Genomic DNA, 26,242 nt, shown 5'->3' with positions numbered 1-26,242 from the left:
ACCTGTTACTTTAAGTATTTTTCCTGTTAGCGAAATACGTTGTATATGTGCTGCAGACACGGTACAGCAAATAATATTAGCATCAGGGAAGAAATAACTTTTAAAATATATTTTCCGGCTTATGCCAATACTTCCGAATAAAAGATTTTTCTAATGGTTTCAAAATTTCCGGAAATTTTACACAGCACAAGGAAGATACGTATATCTAAAAATATATGTTTGATTTTAACTACGGGTATTAACTAAAATGATTCTGGCCCTGTAATTTAGCATTTCCCTGCATCAAATGGGAACTTTATAAGATTGCTTAAGACAATTTAAATGCGTCTATATTAGTTAACCTAACCAGGATTATATTTTAGTATTTTTGTAGGCATAACTCCATTTTATCACGGTGTTAACTTTAAAGGAGAGGTGCAAATGTATTTGTTGCCACAAAATTTCCTTACTCTAATACAAGAAACATAAGTACTCAATTATCTGAACTGTAAACTAGTAAATATAAAGTAGTTTTCATATTAAAAGCATAATGTAGTAAAATATTCGAAAATTTCAATTTTTCCGGGTTTTTTTCAAGATCGGAAAAAAGCTAAAATAAACTAATTTTTTAACCCAAAATTTCCGTTTTTTTCCAGGCCTTTACAACACTAGTCACATGCCTACCTTCCCATTTGAAAAATATAATATGGATCCAAGATGGCCGCCATTCACCACGCATGCATCAATCGTTAGCTCCTTTACCCAAGTCCGCCTTCCGCTAGTCAGATTTGCTGTAATCATGTTTGTTTCCAAAATAATCCACTGTACTAAGACTTATGGACCACCCTGTATTTCTTTTAAGAGTGAGCGCAATCCTCTTGTTTTCCAACAGGAGATGGCTATTGTAGTTTCTTCTTTTACTTACACTTCATTTCTCGACAGAGACAACACATCTTTCCTCCATTTTATTGTTTCTTTAAACAAGTCAAGTAATAATCCATACTTTTGGTTCGGTCTTACTTGTTAGCTCTAAACTTCATGCGTCTTGATTCCTTTCCTTTTTTGCCTTCTCTACTTGTGCTCAAGAAAAAATTGGCGTGCGCGGTAATCGATCAGTGGACCACAAGATCTTCAGACTACCTTGCTGTCGAATATTCTACGAGGGACGATGGCCAGGGCAGAGAAACTGATTTATTTGTTCAAGACACATAAGCACTTTACTCTGGTTTCGTTGGTCTTCATTTACTGTTAATTTCGCCAATAAGTTATTATTAGCTTCAACTCTACACACAACGTTGATAGAGCATTAAAAGAATTACAGAAATTACAAATAGTGATTGAACTTACATCTCTAGTCACCAGAACGATTTTATTCCAGGTGTCACCTTACCTTCCTATCTAGAAGAAGATCCGGGTTCGATTCCCGGCGGGAGCTCATGTGGTTCTGATTCCAAATTAATCAGTAGGTCCCGTCTCATATAGCCTCGCTGCTGAAAGAGACGTTAAACTTAAAATCAATTCAACCTATCTAGAAGAAGGGCGAAACAAAATTCATTACTGCTACCAGCTAACAAATATTTATACTCCATTTCTTGTTGTTGTAAAATAATAGTTCTATCTGTTAATCCATAAAAGTAATATTATTATTACGTTCATGTGTAAACCTAAGAAGCATCTGACATAAAATACATAAAGTTTCTGTTGCATGAACTACATATATGTGTTCTAATACATAAAATACATATCAATAGCTTCGACTATGTGGCTTTTTCTTTCCTTCTTTTGTCGTTCTAATAATAATAATAATAATAATAATAATAATAATAATAATAATAATAATAATAATAATAATAATAATAATAATAAATAGACTATTTTCAAAAGCTTGCGACTTTAAGGTTTACAGTGTCGTTAAGGTGTTTAAAAAATATATACGTTTTCAACTGGAATTGATCTGAGGACCCCATGAACTTGACTACAAAGTGTTACCGATTACGCCATCAAGACTTACAAGTAAAGCGCTACATTGAGTGATTTGTCGAAAGAGTCAAAGCAGTTTATATCACATTGTGTTTATTCCTTGTTTCGTTTCTATTGCGTTCACTTTGTGTTTTTCGTACAATGCACGAAAAAAAAAAAAAGATTTTCTACATTTTTCGCTACGATGTCCAGGAATACTGTTTTAACTGATCAGCAAATAGGAAGGTACTGGCGAAATGATATGGGGTAATGTGTAGTATTTTATTTTCATAGCAGCAAGGGGTAAGATACTATCCCGTGGAAAACATGCATATAATTGTTTGACATATAGTACCGTCAAGTGAAATAATAAAAACCATTCCAGGCCCTAACCTCATCTATGTTGAAAATTTGATTGAGGTCGGTCTCGTAGTTCAAGCGTTATTAAGTTTTATTTATTTTTATATATCTTCCCCTCCTCCTTCCTTAAGTTGCACCATCAAAGTGAAATAATAACAACCAACCCAGACTCGAACATCACCTGTAGAGCGTTCACCTTTGGTGCTTGGGGTCCCTGGTTCGATCCCAGCTCGCGCCGTGTGGACCTTGTGGTGGACAAACACCGTGCTCGTGAGTTTTCTCGGGGTTCTCCAGTTTCCTCCCACTTTCTTCATTATACCATTTCACTCATTTCTCATTATCACCGTCTCCTTTAGCCTAACCAGCATAACCGTGGGACGTTAAACTTAAAGATTTCATTTCATTTTTCATTTCGAACATCACCTATGTTGAAAATTTGATCAAGATCGTTCTGGTGCTTCAAGAATTACCTAGGTATTAAGTCACATACATACTGACTTTCATTGTTATGTGTATAAATTATTTGAGTTCATTTTGATTCTCTTAAGATGTGTTCCATTTAATAAGAGAGTGAGAAAAACGAAGTGTGAGCAAGTGAAATATTATTCTAAGTGTTTTTGTCATCCAGGAATGTTATGATTATCATTAAAGAAATGTTATGATTACTAACTGTTCTTTCGAGTTTTTTGTACACATCTCTGCGACATTAAATAAACAGATGTCAGGAGAAAAATTCTAGAAGAACGTATTCAAGTGCACCTCAGACTCTGCAGAACGAGAAGCATTTCTGTATCCCTGGCCCAAATACCTAATTTAATTATTATATAAAAATGACCCTCAATTGTGTTGTGAAGTACACTATATTAAATTAGTATGTGCCCTTGACTTAAGTTGATTTCAAAAAGAAAAACGTAAAAAAAAAAAAACTTGATAATCTGTTAACAATCATGTTATGATTTTTTTTCTTTCGTTCTTTCCATTTAGCTTCAATTCGATGACGAAGATATTTATTATTATTATTATTATTATTATAATTTCTGTGGATTAGGGGCTTAGCATTGCGCCTTGATAATATCACAAAAGAGTTAGTTGCATGTGCTATGACTTAAGGTCAATGACAACACAGATTTATCAAAATTGTTTTCGAGTTGTTGATTCTCTTACGTCACGGTACAACTGGAGTGTATACATTCTTTGTGTTGTTGAGTCATGCATCGATCATTTCAACAATTTATTTCTACATCTTGTCCCAATTGAAGCATTCGATTTACAATAATGACACAGCTAATTAGTTACTGTAGTAAGTAAACGTTTTCAGGATGGCAAGTGATTTCAAGAAAATCGTATTCCTTCAATGTGTAGCCAACGTTCAATCTAGGCGTATTATCAGGACCACTCGTAAGAAGGGATGGAGCAATCCAGACAAATATTATGGTCCCAAACCTTTATTATATATATATATATTCTCCAGTTCACAGAAATTATTAAAATACACTAGTGGGCGATTACTTCGTAGCCTTTTTGAAACAAGATAGAGTGTGCACGAATTGAGGCAATGAAGCCTATAGCAGAAAAACTAAAAGAAGTAACGAAAGTTTTAGAAAATGTAGTTTATCTTATCAAAGCCAATGTAGTTTTATCTTATGAACGGATAGCAGAACTAAACAGGCTCATTAATTATTTTTTCAAGTGTGAATCATTGATTTTCTTGAATGTTTCAAGGGAAAAAAAATAAATCATATATAAGTGTAAGAAATTTGATTCTGCAGTTGAAAGCTAACTCATTTGATACTAAAATGAAGAACGTTAAAGCTCCCAAGGTTACCATAGATAAGAATGTAAAAAATATGTGGCATAAATACTTAAGAAAAGCTAACAAAAAAATTCTAACGTTGGAATTGAGGTACTTTTCTGAAAAAAAAAAAAAAGATGGGAAGCAAAAGGAATGTTCTCTTCGATGAATCTGATTGGGTTAGCGATGGAAAATCAGAAACACTCCCAAAAGAAACTGAAAAACACTTCAAAAGATTGGATTTTGATGTAATCGTACACAAGATCATATATCAGATTCTCGTGTGAAGACATGAGAAACATTTGTGAAATGTTTGAAGCTATTCTCAAAATAAACACTTTGTCAGCAGTGATACAACCAAAAAATTAATTACAACCTATTCTGATGATCTGAGTGACAATCCTGTCAAAGAAAATCACATGTATAAGTCAGTGTGTGTGTGCAGCTACTCTTCCAGATTTGACCAAGTCAACAGAAAATAAAGGGTCCTCATTGCTTCTATTTAATTAAAATTTATAAATTGAAGTTATAATTTGTGTTTCGTGAACTCTGTATTGCACTCAGAATTTTCATTATCCTACTTGTGACTGATGTTTCAGGTGAGGAAAGATGAGTAAATTATCCTTATATAATCAGAAACTGTTTGAGATCAAAGAGTATAAATTTGAGGGCATTTTTCTAGTCTATGAACAGAAACGTTTAAAAATAGTCTCATTGAATTCAGCGTCATTTTCTAATCTATGAACAGAAACGTTTAAAAAGTAGTCTAATTGGATTCAGTGTATTTTTCTAGTCTATGAACAGAAACGTTTAAAAATAGTCTAATTGGATTCAGCGTCTTTTTCTAGTCTATCAACAGAAACGTTTAAAAATAGTCCAATTGGATTCAGCGTCTTTTTCTATTTTATGAACAAACACGTTTAAAAAATAGTCTAATTGGATTCAGTGTATTTTTCTAGTCTATCAACAGAAACGTTTAAAAATAGTCTAATTGGATTCAGCGTCTTTTTCTAGTCTATCAACAGAAACGTTTAAAAATAGTCCAATTGGATTCAGCGTCTTCTTCTATTCTATGAACAAACACGTTTAAAAAATAGTCTAATTGGATTCAGTGTATTTTTCTAGTCTATCAACAGAAACGTTTAAAAATAGTCTAATTGGATTCAGCGTCTTTTTCTAGTCTATTAACAGAAACGTTTAAAAATAGTCCAATTGGATTCAGCGTCTTTTTCTAATCTATGAACAAACACGTTTAAAAAATAGTCTAATTGGATTCAGTGTATTTTTCTAGTCTATCAACAGAAACGTTTAAAAATAGTCTAATTGGATTCAGCGTCTTTTTCTAGTCTATCAACAGAAACGTTTAAAAATAGTCCAATTGGATTCAGCGTCTTTTTCTAGTCTATCAACAGAAACGTTTAAAAATAGTCCAATTGGATTCAGCGTCTTTTTCTATTCTATGAACAAACACGTTTAAAAAATAGTCTAATTGGATTCAGTGTATTTTTCTAGTCTATCAACAGAAACGTTTAAAAATAGTCTAATTGGATTCAGCGTCTTTTTCTAGTCTATCAACAGAAACGTTTAAAAATAGTCAAATTGGATTCAGCGTCTTTTTCTATTCTATGAACAAACACGTTTAAAAAATATTCTAATTGGATTCAGTGTATTTTTCTAGTCTATCAACAGAAACGTTTAAAAATAGTCTAATTGGATTCAGCGTCTTTTTCTAGTATATCAACAGAAACGTTTAAAAATAGTCCAATTGGATTCAGCGTCTTTTTCTATTTTATGAACAAAAACGTATAAAAAATAGTCTAATTGGATTCAGTGTATTTTTCTAGTCTATCAACAGAAACGTTTAAAAATAGTCTAATTGGATTCAGCGTCTTTTTCTAGTATATCAACAGAAACGTTTAAAAATAGTCCAATTGGATTCAGCGTCTTTTTCTATTCTATGAACAAACACGTTTAAAAAATAGTCTAATTGGATTCAGTGTATTTTTCTAGTCTATGAACAGAAACGTTTAAAAAATAGTCTCATTGGTTTCAGTGTCCTTAAATTGGTATTAAAAAGCGCAATGAGAAATGTATCCAAGTATGGGTATTTTTACAATTGTCATAAACGGCAATTCAGAAAGCTCAACTTCGAGGTCATTTCTCTTGTAATGTCATAAACGGATATGTTTGAAAACAGTTCCATTGATTTAAAGGAATAGCGGACCCCGAATAGTCGTTTGAAAGGCGTAGATCGCCTCCTCGACGATGAATGTAGGCCCGAAATACCGAGTTTTATATGCTATAATGGTAATGTGATCCTAATAGTAGTCTTTTGCGAGGGGCGGTTGCCTTCAGCGCCCTCCCCCTACATCCGTTACTGATTCAGCGTGCTCAACTTAGTATGGAAAGCGCCAATTAGAAATGTATCCAAGAGTAAGAAACTCTTTAAAATATTTTTCTATATTCGAATGAGTTAAAATTAGCAGAAGGGCTACATCAGATCAGCTGTTACAATTGGCATTCTTGCGTTTGCCCGAATTCCTTAAGTAAATAAAACCTGGTTCTTTAGTTCTAGCATAGCACAAAAATACAGCATGAGCCATAATTCACGACCAGGCTGCAATACGTAATATTTTGCATAAGAATAAGGTTAATGTGAATGTTTCTTCTGATTGCCATAGTATGCTAGTAGCATGGTGAAAATGTTCTAACAATCATGTTCCTCTTATTTTGCAAATTGCATGAAGTACACGTCTAGGGAGTGCGAGATGGAAACAGCCACAGTTGTGCAGAGGAACGAAAATTATTGAACGGGTATTTTGAGAAACAAAGAGCATGTCGCTGCCAATTTCGTGTCATTGGTGCACTTTCTAAATCAATGATTCGTCGTTTGGTTGAACGTTTCAGAGAGCGTGATTCGATAGCTGATATGCTATGATCGGGGAGACCATAATCGGTAAGAACACATGCAGCAATTGAACAAGTTCGAAGGAGTGTCGAAGAAGCACCGGAGGTCTGCACAAAAATACAGGCTGGCCACGTGAGATTGACTCGAACGACGCTGCGCCTCATTTTAAAACATAACTTGCTCCAGTGTTCCTACAAAGAGCATCCGGTGCAACAACTGCAACAAACAGATTAACAGCAACGTCTCGGATTTGTTACGTGCATCGAAAAATCGATTCGTAAGAAAGTAGATTTTCTTGACAGTTTGATTATGAATGATGAAGCACCCTTCAACCCTTATGGGTGCGTAAACAAACAAAATGAGAGGGTTTGGGAGTGTCGATAATCCACAGGTTGTTCTCCAACGTCCACCACAACCTGTGAAGCGAATCCAAGCGATACCTCCAGCAACTTTGAGATGTGAAATAACGAATGTTCTGGCAAGAGCTTGTGCGTGCAAATTGAATCATAGTGAACATTTACGTGAAATTATTTCTCATGTGTAGATGACAGAAATCTCCCATATGTAATGTGTGCTATACTAGTATTTCGATAGACATTGCTAGCAAATGCAAGGAGTTATGCTGAAACCCCTTCATGACTTGATGCCCATCCTATAGAACAATGTATAACAGGAAGTTATATTAAGAACTGCGTTTTTAAAAACTGTAATTATGTCAGTTTTTCAAGCTATGGTGAAATTAGGAATATTTTGTGTTTTTTTTTTCTTTTAGATGTTCTTTTTCTTTCTCAGCAGCGAGACTATATGAGACCTCCCTAGTCCCGAAGACGAGGACATTTATCACGTACTCACAATAAATAAAAAAAAAAGAGGTCCCTGGTAACACTTTGCTCATATTCACGATAATGAGCTCTTATAAATCCACAATAAAAGTACGATGGCAAACAAGATCAAAATCGAAAAAAATGAAGTAAAATATTTTAGTGTAACGTCCCACGTTTATGTCCTAAGAGAAACGATAATTACGGCAAGGGAATGATGGAAGAATTAGTGGAATGAGAAAGTGGGAGGAAACGAGAGTACACCGAGAAAACCCACTGATACGATGTTGTCCACCTACAAACTTACTTGGCTGTCAATCGAACCACGGACCTCACGCACCAGAGGTATGCGCTCTGATACGGATGTATTGTGCCCCCAACGCCAAAATCGACTTTTGGCAAGCAATACCATGGCATACTACACGTCACTTTCACTGCCATAGCTCCAAAATGAAACATTTATCCACCTTTGTTTGGTCTATGCATTTTATTATTATCATATGTTTTCGCGTGAAAAGTCATTTCACAAAGTTTGTCAGTATTGTTTCTGAACATTGACATTTATAAACAGATTAGTATTGACATTTATAAACAGATTAGAGGTTTGCACGGGCCGGAATTTTTAGCCTGGGCCCAGCCTGGCCCGTGAATTCATAATGTCAGACCCGACCCGAGTCCGAAGCATTAAGGCCCGAGTCCAGTCCAAGCTCGTGTGATAATCAAATGAGCTCGAATTGACAGAAACTTAATAATTAACGTAAAATTGTATTTTTATTTACAACAATTACCTAGGTAGAGGTTTAATTTTGCAGTTGTGTTTTAAAAGTTCTCCAGAAAGAACGGTCCAACCAATACCATTGTACAGTACATTTACAAAGTTAGGCCCGAAAAGGCCTGAAAAATATGGTTGAATATTTGAAAAATTAAGGCCCAAACCCGGCCTGAGCTCGAAATGATATATGCCTTGTTGGTCCGAGTTCGGCCCGACCCCGTGCAGACCTCTAAAACAGATAGAAACAGACAGCAAGTATTGTATTGTAGTATGCTACACTTTCTGTTTGTAAATACTATTAAACATTTGTTTTTTCCTAAGGAAAAGTAACAGAAATTTTACAATAATTAAACCAACTTACATAGATACGTAATAATAATAATAAAAAATAGAGGCTTCATTTCACTCAATGTCAATGGTGGATCTTGAATCAACAAAGTTTAGTTTTTCAACAGATTGCGACCTATGATGTCGTTAGAAGAGGATAACACCCAAAGACCTGAAAAAAGAAAGAAAGAGAAAAACTTAAAAAGAAGACAGAACAATATTAGTTTTAAAAATTAAATATCTTACTTGTACATCTCAAGCTTATGTCCTGTAAACTAAAGGAGGCGGATAACTATTATAAGTGAATGGTTACGAAAGAATCGGTAAAATGAAAATGTGGGAGGAAACAGGATAAACTACGGACATGATTTTGTCCACCACAAACTTGCGCGGCCCAGGATTGAACCAGGGACCCAATGCACCAGAGGTGAGTGTTCTGCCACTTTCTTAATTTACTTTTCTTTACATTTTTTAGACTTCGACTGATCTCAACAAGGACACGAACACAGAAACATCGAGACCACTTAGAAACACACATGCTCTTCGGAGGGATTCGAATCCACGATGGATTTCGCATCCCGATTATCAGCCTAACGTAGTGCTTTCCATGACACCCTATTAGTACACACAAATTTAACAGTACACGCATTCATTTATTGTTTTTAACATATCAAACACTCCAGTATGGGACATGCTTCATCGCTACACCATACATCGCAATGCGCTGTCATTGGCAAACAGACTGAAACAAAGCAAATGAAAATAAACTTCAATCAGCTACGCCGCTTCTGCTAGATTGACAAACACCATTGACTACCCTGATGAAACACACCTTATATTTCTAATGGAAATTCAAATCGTTCCCACAATGCAACAAAAGTGACTCGGCGACACTACCGGCTAGAATTGTAACTAACTGCATCGTCTGCTACTGGCATTAGCTAAGTTTATCATTGGCTAATTCTACCAGATTCACGCACTCTGAATGATTTGATTTGTTCTTTGATTTTAGTAGTTCGTAGTACCCAACTCCCTTGAGCGGCGGCGCCACAGTCTCCACAGTTTCAGCGGGAAGAACAACTGAAACCTCATATACTATATTATTACTTTATGACAAACACTCTCTCGTTCTAGTCGCAGAGATGAAGTGCTCCTGAAACGTTTGCGTTATCGGACACTCTCATCTGACACAAGGTTATTTGCTGCGTGCCTTGGACTATCCGTATTGTGGTGAATGTACTGTCCCACTGAGTATTCAGCACATTCTTGTCGAATGTTCTGAATCCTCAGATCTCAGAGGGCGTCACAGACTGTCTCATACACTTGGGGAAAAACCTTGATTTTGTTAATCGTATGCTTGCCTTTGTCCGCTTCTAACCTTGCTCACGTTCTCTAAGCCTGTTAGTCGTTTGTTCTTTCGTCTTTCGCTGCTAATGTTTTATCTTGTATTCTTATATTTTATTGGTTTCCTTTTGCTGTTTATTGTTATATGTTTTATCTTTTATATTTAATGTTTCATCTCTTCTTTCTGATTGTTTTTTCTCTTTTGCATCCCTTTTATTTATTACTTATTATATTTTCCTCTGTTCGTTTTAATATTTAATTTAGGGTAGTCCGTGTTTGAGCCGCTGTGTTGATAGTGACGGAATCAGCCACGTTACTGCCGTCATTATTCCTTCCTCCAATCAATCATTTGTTGCACTATTCTAAGTATTTCTTATTGTCCAGTCTCACATTCAAATTCTTAACAGCATTAAGAGCAGAGAAATACACTGACATCATTGAATGCTATACGCACAAAATTATTGAAATCAACATCTCCTGCTCAGGTAGTCAAGGCACTGAACGTGTTTCATCCGTTTAATATTCTGAATTTATAAAATCTCGCGACACCCTTGATACTACCAAATCCAAATTGGAAAACTCTAGCCTAATATCTGAGACCGCTCGATTGCACCCACACCGGTACATATTACTGAACCTAGGAATTAATCAGAAGTCCCTCGTACTAGCGTCCTACCACTAAACAAACCCCTTCGCTGATAGGTCATTGAAATTCTGAGGTAGTAGATGTAAGTAACTAGGTTGGAACATTAAAATTATCAAAAACTCGTATAAAATTCTATAATTTATAAAATTTTAAGTGAAATCTAAAATCTGATCACAGCAAGAAAAAGAGACGTATTAACAACTTGTGTTGCAGTTGCGGCCGACTCTGATTCTTATTTATAAATGTATAGATTAGATCCATAGCTATAATGAACATTAAAAAATTTATATAAGAAACAGTATAATTAAGAACTTATTGAGGAGCAAGTGTATTGTAAGACCGAATCATTGAGTCATTTCAAAACATAGATATTTTTCTGTTTATTTATTTATTTTTGTGAAGAAGACGAGCGGAAATTTAGGAAGAGCGTGTCATGGACCACATAGAAATGCCCACTCGTGCCTGATTCCATAAATTCAAATAAAGTCCAATCTGCACTAGATATGATTCAAACAGAATTCAATTTGCCAGTGAGAATCATTCAAATAGAGTCCAAGTTGCCACTTGTCACTGGGAATAATTCAAATGAAGTACAAGCTGCCACTAGAAATCATTCAAATAGTCCAAGCTATAACTAAAAATGATTCAAATATAATACAAGCTGCTGCTAGGAATCGTTCAAATAGAATCCAAGGTACCACTGGAAATTATTTAAATAGAGTCCAAAGTGTCACTTAGAATCATTCAAATATAGTCCAAGATGCCACTGGGAATCGTCCAAATACACTCTAAGTTAACACTTAGAATCATTCAAATAGAGTCCAAGCTGCCAGTGGAAAGCATTCAAATGCTACCATTAGGAGTCATTCAAACACAGTGCAAGTTCCCACTTAAATCACTCAAATAGAATTCAAGCTGCAATTGCAATAATTTAGAGCAGAAACTGCCACTGAGAATCATTCAAATACAACCCAAGTTATCACTAGGAATCATTCAAATAAGAATTCAAGTTGTCACTTTTAGAATCATTCAATTAGAATTTAAGCTAGCACTGGGAATCATTCAAATAGTAAGAGTCCAAGCTACCGCTAGAAGCCATTCAAACACAGCCCAAGTTGTTACTTTTAACTATTCAAATTGAGTTCATGTGCCTCTAAAGTCATTCGTCGGCTACAATAAGGCTCGAGATAATAAAACATGTACCATCAAGTAGTGGCGTACTCAAAAAGTTTCTCAAGCACTGAAGATCACCGTCCCTCAACTTGGCATATAAAATTTTAATACATTAGTAAATAATAAAATAAATATATTTATTTTATGCATATCTTTCTAAATTTTCATATAAATTTTAATTAATTTTCATTTTGAATCTGCTCTAAAGGAAATTTTCATTGTTTTCTTAATTTAGGTTTTAACGTTTTAAAAAATAAAACAGAGAATGATTAGTTTTATTTTTATAATATGCACTATCGCAATAGTAAAACAAATTGTCTTAATGCATAATAACGAATAATTGTTTTGATTGTTAAATTTTGTTTCTAGAGTAATATTATTTTGTTTACAAGAAATAAAACCCTTTTCTTCAATTCAGTAAACTCTCGATTATTTGAGGCCGGATTATGCATGTTGCGGATCATCTACGGTTTTTCTTTTTACTTTTTTTTTCGCAAAATATTGTTAAAATACTTTAATCACAAATAAAGATGTGTTTCAGCACAAAAAACAATAACAGCTGGCTTCTTTTGTGAACAAATAGACGAACAAACTGTAGGAATTACAGTTCTGGGCTTTCGGCATATATGGCCATGTTAGCACGTCACGCATGAGGGATGATGTCCCTTGACGATCACACTGCCCAGGAAATTGGGGAGAAAGAAAGGAATGGGGGAAGAAAGCGATCTGGGGCCATTGTGTTGAGTACTATCCCGATATTTGCCTAGTGTAAATGAGGAAAATCCAGTAAAACTTCACTCAGGATAGCTGATCTGAAAAACTGTTACATTTCCGACCCAGTGTCTCCATCAGGAATCGAATCCGGGACCGCTCGCACTAAAGGCGAAAGCGTTAGCGACTATGCTATTGTTTAATTCATAATTGCATACATAATCTATCTTCTGTCTATAAAACCTGCTTTAAAGTATCTCTATGTTGATTTGTGTCCTTTCCAGATCATTTTGCGGATCGTCCGCAAAATTTGCTTATGTGAGGTTGTTGGTGCGCTACCGAATTCCACGGATAATGTGGAGGCCCATTTTGGGCTGCACAGGAGCGCACAATAGCGTTACGCATCCTCCTTGTCTACCACAAGTAAAATTCCATTCAACTTCAATCACAACTGATTGAAGCCAAGACACTCGTTAACACTTTCGATCCTAATCCCGAGTCATACTCAGGTTGTATGTTTATTCCAAAGCACCGGAGCCCCGAGTCTAACTCATTCTTTACGTAATTGTCCCTATGTAACTTATTATGGATTGCGGTCGGTTGTCGGTCGTGTTAAATACTTACTAAGACTAAACTAACTAACTCTATGGCCTATGGAACCCGGAGGTTTAATGCCGCTTTCACAAAAGCTCTCCACTGACTTCTACCCTTAGCTAACTGCATCCAGTTTCTACTTTGTATTCCTATCTCTGCGAGATCCATCTTAATATTGTCCTCCCATCTGCGCATAGGTCTTCCTAATGGTCGTTTTCCGATTGGTCTTCCAATCAAGACTTTGAAAGTGTTTCTACTATCTTCCATTCTAGCTACATGACCCGCCCACCTAAGCCTCCTAGATTTGGCGACCCTAACAATGTTGGGTAAACCATATAAATTATGTAGTTCCTCGTTATGAAGTTTCCGCCATTCCCCATTCCCGTTCCTCTTGGGTCCGAATATTCGTCTCAGGATGTTGTTCTCAAATACTTTCAGTCTATGTTCTTCCCTCAGAGTAAGTGACCATGTTTCGCAACCATACAGAAGAACAGGCATGATTATCGTTTTGTATATTTTAAGCTTTAAATTCTTCGACAGAATTCGCGACGACAAGAGATTTTGAACCGAATAGTAACACGAATTCCCTGCTAAGACTTACTAAGATTCATTTAAAAAAAAGAAAAGAAAAGAAAAGAAAGAAAAAACAAAAGAAAGAAAGAAAAAGTAAATAAAAATATTATTCACCTGGCATCTAGCGAAGAGTAAACGAACATTCTGCAAGTTAATTGTTCTGATAACTTTCTGCGTTTGATAAAATAGTGGATTATTTTGTTTCGAAAACTATTTCATTTCACAGAAGTTATATTGTTTGAAGCAAGTAAAATGAATATAGAAGAAATATCAATGATTTCAGAAGAGTACAGTTTAGATTTCGGCTCGGAAGGTGAAATTGATTATTCAGATTTGGAGGGTGTGTAGAGAGAAGATCAAGAAGGATACCGGTAAACTGGGAAGAAAAGAAACCTCTCGGTGGTGCAAGGACTTTGAAGTTGCTGTTTGTGTTCCAGAGTTTCAAACTCTATCATACTAAAGCTAACTACCTGTAACAAAAGGTAAAGAACATTGTAAACATTTTTACTCATGCTGAAAAAAATTTGTAGGTCTATTTGTAAAAACAGTGTTTCTATCTCACCTGCTATTGCCGTGTAAATCACTTATTATTCAAAAAATACATGTATTTTTGAAAATATATGATTAAAAGAGTACAAAAATATCCACAATATAAACACTAGCAGTATATGTTGTATTATTTTTCTATTGTAATTTTTTCCATTGTTCGAAAAGTACATATGTTTCTAGTGCGTCTATCATTATTTAGTAATGTACTATATATTCTTCAAAGAGGCCTAAACCCCCCAGGATACCGGAATAAACGAGGTCAGATTAACCCAGGATCTAAGGCATTAAAGGAATTGCTACTTGGAGGGTATTTATTTTTACTTTAATCATATTTATTGTTATTATTTAATTTTTGCAGTTTTTTCCTCTTCCTTAACAAATTTTCATGTAGGCGAATCTAGGCCTGGCCTTAGGGCGAATATAATAAATGTTTAATTTAAGGATAAGCATTTTGCTTGATATTTTATAGTTTAATATTGCTTTTAACTCCGGATATGACAATAGTATTTATAGTTTTACGTTGAACCCAAATCATATTTAGACTTCTTTCAATAGTTCCAAAATTTAAAAAAATAAAATGTAGATATTTTTGACGATATATTAAAATTGCATACGATTCAGATTAAACTTATTATATAAATGATTGATTAATTGATTTGAAATAAAGTGAGTGGTGACGTCATCAACGAAGCAGTATACCCTTGTCATTAACTCTCTTGTAGATTAAATATGTTTCTAGTGATTTATTTTGAAATGCAATGCTTCTCGTTATTTATTATGAAATCCAATGCAATTCCGGCCACTGGTATGCATATTTCTGTTTGTTTGCATCATGAGTAGATTAGCATTTTATGTTCATAATAAATTAAAGACTCAGTCGATAAGAGTATTACGAAAAGTTGCTAATTTATCCAAATCGACCTTGTGAACAAAACGAGGAAATTTTGGACAGTGATTTCTCGTGTAATTTTTGACTTGTTTCACAAGGATTACAGTGGACGTAGTTCGCGATTTCTCCGCAAGAGCACAACTCTCAGTGTTTACTAGCGACATCTCACAGCAAAGCGATGGACTCACTGAGACACATCTCGCTCAGATATCGAGTCACATGCAAGACTACTTCAAGTGAGGTCTAACTTCAGTTTCATTCATCATCAATGGCGTACTCAGCTTTTTCACCAGAGACGATTCAAGCTTTCAATTTCATTTTCTTTTACGACAAGCGTGATTTTTGTGTATATGTATAGTAAATATTGAGCTTTTCATAACATATTGCTCAAAGGGAGGGGGTTAACTAGTGTTGTTACAATTATTCGAATTTTAACAGAAGTTTAAGCCCCGAACCCCTTTCATACGGCACTGCTCATTTAATATTAATGATCAAGGTTGAATGAATTCGGGGAACCATTTGTTTTCTGAGGTCAACATTGGACGAGGTTGATAATTGGTCATACGCAAAGCCATAGTTCACACTAAGTTTTTGTCCCAGATCTCTTCTGAAATAGTTCAAGTCACAAATATATAATTCATATAAAAAATCCATAATATGGACACTATTGATGCACAGTAGATAGATTTCTGTATGAGATGTAGCTGCAAATCTCATGTTGCTATATGGATAGCGGACACGCACTTCGTGAGGAAGACCCTGGTTCACTTTCAGGTGGGAGTTCATAGTTCGGATTCCATATTAAGATGTACGTCTCATATAGCCTCGCTGCTGAAAGGGATACTAAACTCAATCCAACCAATCAGAAGTATAGTTCCGAGAGACGATCAGGCTCCCAATTAAATGCCATATGCCCTTCACTATATGGTTCATGTTGTTAGCTTTGCTTTACGTTAGTAACTTCACAAAAGAAATAAACATCTTTTTTAAAAAGTTTTAATTAACAATAATAATTGTGTAGCAGGTTCGCCAACTAACTAAAGTTACTGAAAAACTTAGTTTGTAGGTATACCGGACCAGAGGAGGAAATAGATCTTATATTTTTAGTTGCTTTTTTATGAACTCTAATTTTGATTGGGTGAGAGTATTCTGATCAGCCAACCAGCGTTCAGAACCAGTTTAAAAGTTTTGTCATATTAAGAGGGAACTTTTTATTGTATTGTACTGTGTCTGATTAAGCGAAAAGGTTTAGTTAGTTGGTGAAACTGTTACACAATTATTATTTTAAATTAAAACTTGGTTTGTTCAGGGATTTTTTATTATTATTATTTTGTGAAGTAATGCCCTTGTAAATAGATTTAGAGACCAAACTCTCTGCATAATAATGCATTATTGCTCACTTCAAGAATAGACAATATTTTTCACTTTATTCTTTTAATCTATTATGATTTCTACCAGACGAGACAGATCTCTTCCAATAAAAACATAAATACTTTCCGAGACAAGGCATCAAATTCACGACACGCTTTCGATATTTGGAACCTTCAACCAAACATGATTAAACTCATGATTCCAGAGTTTACCAATACGGAACTAGTGCTCAGCCTGGCTTGAGGCGAGCCCAGGGTGCGAATTGGCGGGGGGGATGCCAGGGATTTCCCCCCTGACAAAAATCTTTCCCACCCTGGAGAAGAAAAATTTTATCCCTGGCAGGGATAACTTTTTCCCCCTCTGGAGTATTTTTAAGTGGATATAAAGATAAGTAGGTCTACTTTGCGTAGCTAACCTAAATATTACTTGAGTGAAAATTTATGAAAGATCTCACATCTCAACTGTTTTGTACTTGTTAGTATATATATATATATATATATATATATATATATATATATATATATATATGGGGGGGAGGACTGGGTGCGCATATGGGTGAAATTCATCCCCCCCTGGGAAAATTTTTCAATTCGCACACTGGGCGAGCCCAACTCTCAATGAGATTAATGTTCAAAGTTCTTCTTGGGTAGCTAGTCCAAGCGACAGTAGTTATAAAAATGTCACCTATAAAATGGCCACCTATAAGATGACCTCCGAGACAAACAGAAAGGTCTCCCCCCCTTCAGCAGACAATTCCTAGTTCCGCCTATGCCTACTACTCATCTACTGGTTTCATGTCCTCGCCGAGATTCATTAAGTAAATGGGTTAGAACCTGTCATCTGGCAGACAAGTATGCTTGAAGAGTTTTAGAGCAAATATATTATTATTATTATTATTATTATTATTATTATTATTATTATTATTATTATTATTATTATTATTATTATTATTATTAGGTATTTTGCCTTTTGACAGGTCCTGGGACTAATGAGTTTTTTTTTTTTTTTTTGTTAAGTTTTAGATTTGGCCTGGAAATACTTCTTTCGCTTTTCTCGATCTTCAGCTTCCTCTTTTAACTCCCAATATTTTCTACTGTTTCTCAAATCATAGGACAGTTGTGTTCTTCTTCTTCCTATCCCTCGCTTTCCTTCCATCTTTCCTTCTATGGCGGTATGAAGAAAACAATTTCTTTACAAGATGTGTTCAATCCAATTGGCTTTCCTATGCAGGATGCTGACAGATGCTTGCTCTTCACCCCTACACATTTTAAAACATCTTTTGTTTCTCTCTCTGTCAATTTTATCTTTTCATCTTCCTCCAACACCACATTTCGAAGCCCTCTAAATATTTCTTCTCTAACTTCCGTAATGTCCAAGTCTCTAAATCATACAGTCCAGTGCTCCATATATATAGTATATGACTAACTGCTTCCTTACTCCAATATTAAGCCTGCAAGTTAAGAGTGATCTTTTCTTGTTAAATGCTTTTTCGGCTATGGCAATTCTTCACCTTATCTCTTTGGTGCAGTAAGCGTCTCTAGTCAAGATACAGCAACAATATAGCAAAGCATATGTATTATTATTATTATTATTATTATTATTATTATTATTATTATTATTATTATTATTATTATTATTATTATTATTATTATTATTATTATTATTATTATTATTATAGCTTTTCGTTCCACGATTATACCCTTTAGCATCGGCGTAACTAGGATATTTCACTAAGGGAAGCAAGCCATGACCCCTTAGTTCTATAGTTTAAGCCTAGAGTGCAATGGTATTCTAGGAAAGGAACGGCAACCAGAGTGTAAAATCGTTACAAGTAGAGGAAGGCTAAAGAACAAATAAAAGAAAAAAACTTTGCACTGAAATATTTCCACATTATACCGAGTTCCCATATTTGAACATTCATAATAATTAAACTAGATAATACTAAAGACATCAATAAAAAAAATAGTTCAGCCATTAATTATATACGACATACAATGTTAAATATTGTAGTTAAATTGCAAACTTCTAGTGTGACTTTATTCATCCCCAGTAAGTTATTTATGTACGGGATTTTCTTCCAAAAATATTAGGTGGGTTAATTCCCTCAAACCTCCTAGAATTTCGCACCCTAGAACCAACAGTATTCTAGGAGGCATGACCATCCTGTCCCCTTATAATAATTACGCCTATGCCTTTAAGCTAAAGGAGAGGGATGAATAATGAAAATGAATGGTTATAAAAGGAATTAAATGGAATGGGGATGTGGGAGGAAACAGCAGAACTTCGAAAACAATGGGCATGATGTCCACTAAAACATTAAGTCTCTATTTTATTGTTGGATGCTTTTGTTATTGTTAGACATAATTTTTCCATATTGTTAAAAAGTTTTTTTGTTATTATTATTATTTTGTTGAATGTAGTGTTATTAAAATTCGAGTAGTTCATTACTCGAATGTTCGAATAATGGATTCTTCGAACATTCATTATTCGAATATTCGAACAATATTCATTACTCGAACAATTGTTCAAATAATGAATAATTATTTGAATGTTCGAATGTTGAAAACAAATATCCGGATATTATAATATTCGAATAACAGCAGATAAAATATAATAAGTTTAACAGCAATAATTTTAACAGCACTAGTTGAATGTTTTTTTTTTTTCTTATTTTTGAATATTCCTTTCTCTATAGTGATCACACCGAGTCCTGAAGCTTGACCTAGATCCACTAATTCATTATCCAATAGAACACGAGGGTGTGTCCGTGTTTTCAACCGCCATCCACAAAATTTTATCAGAGTCGTCTCTCGATCTATACAGAGAACATCTCCTGAGAGTGCAGTGTTGTCGGAATGCCGCTAAGTTCTTTAAATACTGTCTTTTGTCGCTCGTTCGCTGTGTTTTCTAAGTTTGGCTATTGGTGCACTTTTCCTGTTTCGGGTTTTCTCAAATGTGCGTTCAGAAGGCAGCTCCGGGAATCGTCCCAAATTCTTCCAATGCATCACACGTGATGCAAAGCAGTTGTATGATTGATGTAAAGCCCAGACCTCACGAGTCACTATAGTTAAAAAAAAAAAAAAAAAAAAAAAAAAGTTCTCTTACCACAGACAATTCTGCAAAACGTATACGTGCGAACTATTTTGGAGCATTCCTCATTCCTTGATCGACACACCAGAGCAAGATTCAATACTAAATAAATGACATGGGATTTGGAATTCTCTCCATACCCACCCTATAAATCTATTATGATGTAGCTTAGAAAAGATTATTTATATAGCAGTGTGCCGAAGAAGAAGAAAGATGTGCTCCGAAACAGTTTGTGAAAATTTTTTTTGTACGTCACGTAAGGTAAAAGAATTGTCTTTTTACTTACATCAGAGAGTCTGGGTCAAGACCTGTGAGTGAGTCAGCGGGTCGTGGGTAAACAGGGCGTGACCCACTGCGACCCACCGACCCACTCTGCTCAGTTCCTTGTAGACAGCATCTTCTGAACATTGGTGAATTTGTCTACGTTTCACTTTCAAAGCCTCCATTTTTCTTCCTGTTTCATTTATTTCCATTTAGTTACCTGAGATGAGTATAATTAAGTGAAAAAAAAAAACTTCAGACGCTTTTAGATATTGATATTTGTAATTGTGATAATAGCAATAGGACTTACTACTTGGCTTTCAAGACACAGTCGAATTTTACACTGTTTTTCCCTCCTTCCCCTCTAAGTTCACCTATTTTACCTTGATTTAAGACTTTCAAATTTCATACTACTTCCCGCTGGAAAGTATCTATAATTTAACAAGGAAATCATTTTATATTATAATTAAATTGAAATTGATCTTAATATGGCCCATGAAAAACACGTTTATATCGTAAAGATGAGATCCATCGGTATTTTAACAAATCGGTGCATGAGCGATTGAACATAGAAATTCAAACTCCGATTAGTGATAATTTCACAGCTTTGTTTTATTACAAGTGTAAACTCTTTAGTCAGTAGAGACGAGGACGTAGATCGTGGGTCAGAGTTGATGACGATGGGGTTTGGTGGATGATGGGTCAGAGTGGATCATGGTAATTCGTGGGTCTTGTGTGTGGTGGGTCAGTGGGTATATTGGTCAAGTTTTAATTGACCCATACCATCTCTCATCTAGAGTTGAAAAAGTAAATGAAATTTTAGTTTGATGATCGAATTAACTTACTGAAGCTTTATTAGTAGATTAATAACATGTCTCTGTTTTGGTGCAGGTTTGAAGACTTAGGGTTCTGATCACTTATATCCGAGAATCGGACATTAAAAATGATGACTTATCTGGAAAATTTCTCAAGAGTAGAAGTGGGGTCAGTGGAGCGGTTCCTGTGGTTCAAAAACACTATACCTGCTGACATTCATGGGCAGATTGTAGAGGTGTATGGGAAGGACTAATTTCAAAGCAATTGTGTTAGCTATAAATTTAGTAGTAATTTTAACTTTAGAATTTTTTTTTCTTCAGCTATGTTCTATAAGAAATTTAGCTACTTTCTGACGACTTCTGTTGAAAATAATATGTTACAGGCTTCAGTGTGGTGTTAATGTTTGGGTTGGCGATAATGATTTTATGTTCAATTATTATAATTACATACCATTAAGATATTCTGTAAGAAATTTCCACATATGTAAACGATAAATGTCGTTTTGGAAATGTATTGTTGTAACTTTGAAAAATAACTAAAGACCATTTAGATTTTAGAAAATAAACATTTGTTTTAACAATGAAGACATTGATGTTTCCATGAAAGTTAATCTAATTGCTTAAACAGACATTTTATAGAATAGAAGCAACTTTTTATTCATATTTCGGTATTTAAAATTAAAAACATTTTACACAATGAATATGGGAGGACAGAATGGCCTATCAATAACACCAACAAATACTATCACAATATGGCCAAGAAAGCAATGTCAGATGATGGCGACGTCACAAACTAAGAACGCTCATCTAAACAGACTGCAATACATGACGATTATTCTTAAATTGAACCAGAGCATGGGACTATGAGGGGCACGCCATTTGGGGAAATCTGATGGAAGTAGGGAGAGTTGGGGACACCAGTGCCTACTTTTTTCTTCGAATGGCCAGCTCAGCTCCTTCAGCAAATCCGGGAGGAATTAGCGAGAGTGGGGTACGTCATTGCCTTCTCTTGGTTTAACAACCACTTCAGCGTTATCAGCAGATGTAAAAGGAATTAGCGGCAGTTTGACACAAGACTTCCTTCTCCTGTGTCACAAGACTTCCAAGAGCAGATTCAACAAACACTGCAGCGTCTTCAGTAGATGCACAAGGAATTAGTGGAGCTGCGAACACCCCTTCATACTTATTTTATCCAATTTTCACTTCAGCGCCTTCAGGAGATCCGGAAGGAATTCAAATGGTACATCTTCCTGTAGAAAGGAATATGATCAAAGAGTCATATCACATGTTGAGACACACTTTATCCTGGTGCCAAAGAAATTATATTTTCTGAAGAAATCGAGGATTGACATAGTTTGAGCACCAATTTTTGAAATATTGCGTGAATATGGAAAAATATCTTTTAATATATGGTAGTTAAGATCATTCTTTACGGCTGTAACAACAAAGATGATGGATGCTTCTAGTGTCAGGCATTGTTCTTTAGCAGTTTTACTTCTAAGTAAACAATTGGTGAAGAGTTCATTTCGTTGGACTTCGAGACCTCTCTGCTTGTACCAGCAAAGATTGTTCCTTAGTAGCCCTTCTTCCAAGGAAACAATTACTGATTTCATTTAGTTCAATTTTAAGACTTTCTGTCAAAGATTGTTCTTTAAGAGCTCTTGGAGCAATTGAACAACTAAGGAAGAGCTAATTTCGTTGAATTTTAAGACCTGCCTGTTTCAACTATCACAGGACGATACCAACTATAAATTTTTTCACAGTCATTTTTCGTGGATTTCCATTTCTACACTGATTCAGTTACAGACGGTATGCATTGGAAAGGCTATGACGTTAGGCCAAATTCTAACTATAGCCGATCTTGAGATAAATTCTTTTAACTCCTTCTAACTAATTTGTACTGATTGGATAAACTGGTTGTTTGACAAGTACTTTAACGTCAACAACGACTCATTGGTGCCATATAGAAGTTTTATTTTCGATAATTGTGAGAAAAGTTTTCACACATTACTGTTTCATTGTCGCTCTGAAGAAGACACTTCTCAACTTCCATTTCCAACGAGGATACGATATGTTACATAGAAAATGGTTAGAACTCATACCTGGAAGACGTCACAAGAGGTGAACTGAAACCCTAGGTCTTGTATGTATGTTTTACGTTGTGCCCGAGATGTTAGAAGGGTCTAAGAAGACAAAAACAACTTACTAACAGACACTTCACCTCCTCAAGCTGTTTACTTCGTAATAGATAAATGTGGTTGAAAATAACGGATAAATATGGAAACAACGCTCGTGATACCGACATTCGGACTCTAAGCACTGCAGCTAAAAAGCGCATGCCAACTGTCCGAACGATATCTATAGCAATGTATTCTATTACTAAATTTTTAAGTCCATCTTATTTGAAAAAAATATCCGTTACTCTTCTTGTGATCCTGTGTGATGATATGGATTCTACAACAGCACATTTACGAAGAGTTGAATAACATAGAAGCCTAATTGTGCAGCTGTATTTCAGTTCATTATTCCAGCTGATAATACCTGACACAATACAGCTGAGGAGGTAGTCATAGTCAAGGGTGAAATCCAAAACATCACAGAATGAAGAACATAGACGGCTTATCGTGATCATTATCATCATCTCCCTGAAGAAAGTACGTCATGGAACGTTTCTCGTGAAACTGAACTGGAAGATGGGACTTTGCGAAACAGTGCACTTATAAAAATCCAAACGAAGTAACGATAGTTCGGGACACCATTGAATCCTCTCATCACCTAAGGGCCACTTCAACTCCTTCAACAGATCCAGAAAGAGTTTCTTTTTAACATTGCGTAATTCTGCGAAAGAAAACACAACGTCAGAGCAGTCGCCTAAGCCTACAAATTGTAATTATCCTGGTATGGAAGATATGACAACTGAAGAAATCAAATATGAAAATTCAACATCAATGTCTGAGTAATCTAATAAATCTAGCATCAACTTAGGAAACACCAAACGAAGTTGGTTAACTATAATCTAATACATTTTTGTCCGCTTTAATTACAGCAGCTAAAATGACAAACAGATCGTCTCGTCTATAGTTCTTTAGCACTTCTTCTTAGTAAACGTCCAGAGAAAGGCTTATTTCGTTCATTTTTTTAAAGCCTGGCATGAGAAGTCTTGTAAATTAACATGGAACATGAGAAGACTTGTAAGCTAATGATTTGATGAATTCAGTCTTTAGGGTAAACCATTTCCTTCGGAAAGAATACGGGACTTGAAAACGATGTCAACTACAAGCAGAAATCTGTCAATCTCTTCTCAATTGTATTTCGTCGACTCATACTTACACACCAGTTCATCTGCAGATGTTATGTATCTAAAAGTCATGGTACTAAGCTAAATTTTAACTGCAGCCAATCTTAATAAAAAAGGAAAAAAAAAAAACTTCTTGAAGATAGAACTGCCAGTATTGAATTGGTGAACTCCTGCTTTGTAAGTGTTTCAACTCAACATCAACAACAATTTATTTTATGCTATATAAACGAATTTTGTTAGTTATGAGGGAAGTTCTGAAGCATCACGTCTTACTCCTTTCTATTGCCATTGTCCTTGGATGATTACCCTACGTTTATCAACATTCTCCAGCTGATCTTTGTCTTCTGCGGAAACATCTCTCCGGATACATCTCCCACAAGGATACTACGGTATAAATTTTGTGGAAAATAGTAAGATAATGCCTGGAAGATAGAAGGACAAGAGAAGAATTAAAATTCCAAGCCATCAATTCATAGTGCAGAACACCTTATGCTTGAGGTGTTACAAGAAACCATGAAGACAAAAGCAAGTCACCAACTGGCGTTGAAGTTAAATCCATCTCATCTATATATAAAAAAAAGATTAATTAATCAAGTAATGATATGGAATCTACAACATCGTATTTAAGAGTAGACCTAATCAAACAACAGTTGAAGTATATTTGTGCAATATAATCTCAGTTCATTAATCCAGCTAGTACTTATGGCGCCGCAACACTATCTAACACAGTACAGCTGAGTAGTACATAGTTCAGAATGAAATACAAGGACCTCACAGAATGTAGGAAACAATCCCGTTATCACTTTCTTGTTCCCAATCACTGAAGGGGAAGAAAAAGTAAGATGTTGTTCTGGTAAATTTAATAGCTTCTCCGGGAAATTAAGAAAAAGAGCTCCTAGCATCAGATTAAGTTGAAGAACAAGTAATGAGCTATTAGCAGCTGATGAAGCTGAAGAACAAGTAACGTGCTCCTAGCACCTGATAAAGTTAAAGAACAAGTAATGAGCTATTAGCACCTGATGAAGCTGAAGAACAAGTAACGTGCTCCTAGCACCTGATAAAGTTGAAGAACAAGTAATGAGCTATTAGCACCTGATGAAGCTGAAGAACAAGTAACGTGCTCCTAGCACCTGATAAAGTTGAAGAACAAGTAACGTGTTCCTAGCACCTGATAAAGTTGAAGAACAAGTAACGTGCTCCTAGCACCTGATAAAGTTGAAGAACAAGTAACGTGTTCCTAGCACCTGATAAAGTTGAAGAACAAGTAACGTGTTCCTAGCACCTGATAAAGTTGAAGAACAAGTAACGTGTTCCTAGCACCTGATAAAGTTGAAGAACAAGTAACGTGCTCCTAGCACCTGATAAAGTTGAAGAACAAGTAACGTGCTCCTAGCACCTGATAAAGTTGAAGAACAAGTAACGTGCTCCTAGCACCTGATAAAGTTGAAGAACAAGTAACGTGCTCCTAGCACCTGATAAAGTTGAAGAACAAGTAATGTCTGAGTTGAAACCATGTGCTTTTCGAGTAGGTGGTCAAATTGCCTTCTTCCGGATCTACAAATTAAACAATTGAAAGACTAAGAGAAAATGAGTATTTTGATGGGAATCTTGAGTGTATTAATCAAAAAGAACAACAACAAAGGAACTACTGCCAAAGAAGTTGAATTTGAAAATTGTGTTCCGATATCCTGAAAAGAAGTTTGGCTCAAAAGATGTCTGCAAGATTAAATCATTGAATCAGGTCATTTGCTGGTGTTGTTAAGTATCTTCGATTCACCCCTCTTTCATCTTATGGTTAGATCTCAAATTGGCTTAGGATTTTCTATACTACGTGGGGACAACATATATGTTGCTTTGTAAATATTGTAAAAATGTATTTGGCATGTAAATAATGTAAAAAAATGTAAAAAATGTAAAAAAAAATGTAAATAATGGAAAAATGTACATAATGTAAATAATTTAAAAATGTATATAATGTAAGTAACATAAAAATGTATATAATGTAAATAG

At 35.2% G+C, this 26,242-nt stretch overlaps 1 long non-coding RNA gene across 1 annotated transcript in view; it reads right to left on the bottom strand.

The window, feature by feature from the left end:
• LOC145663104 (uncharacterized) overlaps positions 1-26,242 on the bottom strand; it is a 645,511-nt gene that overhangs the window by 276,723 nt on the left and 342,546 nt on the right. The window contains exon 2 of the long non-coding RNA XR_014127153.1: positions 8,953-9,090. This is a non-coding gene — a long non-coding RNA (uncharacterized LOC145663104). The remainder of the gene's footprint in view (positions 1-8,952; positions 9,091-26,242) is intronic.

This window comes from Thermobia domestica, chromosome 10 (assembly GCF_964235325.1).
Source record: "Thermobia domestica chromosome 10, izTheDome1.hap1.1, whole genome shotgun sequence".
Classification (NCBI taxonomy): Eukaryota; Metazoa; Arthropoda; class Insecta; order Zygentoma; family Lepismatidae; genus Thermobia; species Thermobia domestica.
Note: the sequence above shows the minus strand (reverse complement) of the source record. Positions and strands in the feature narration are given on the sequence as shown.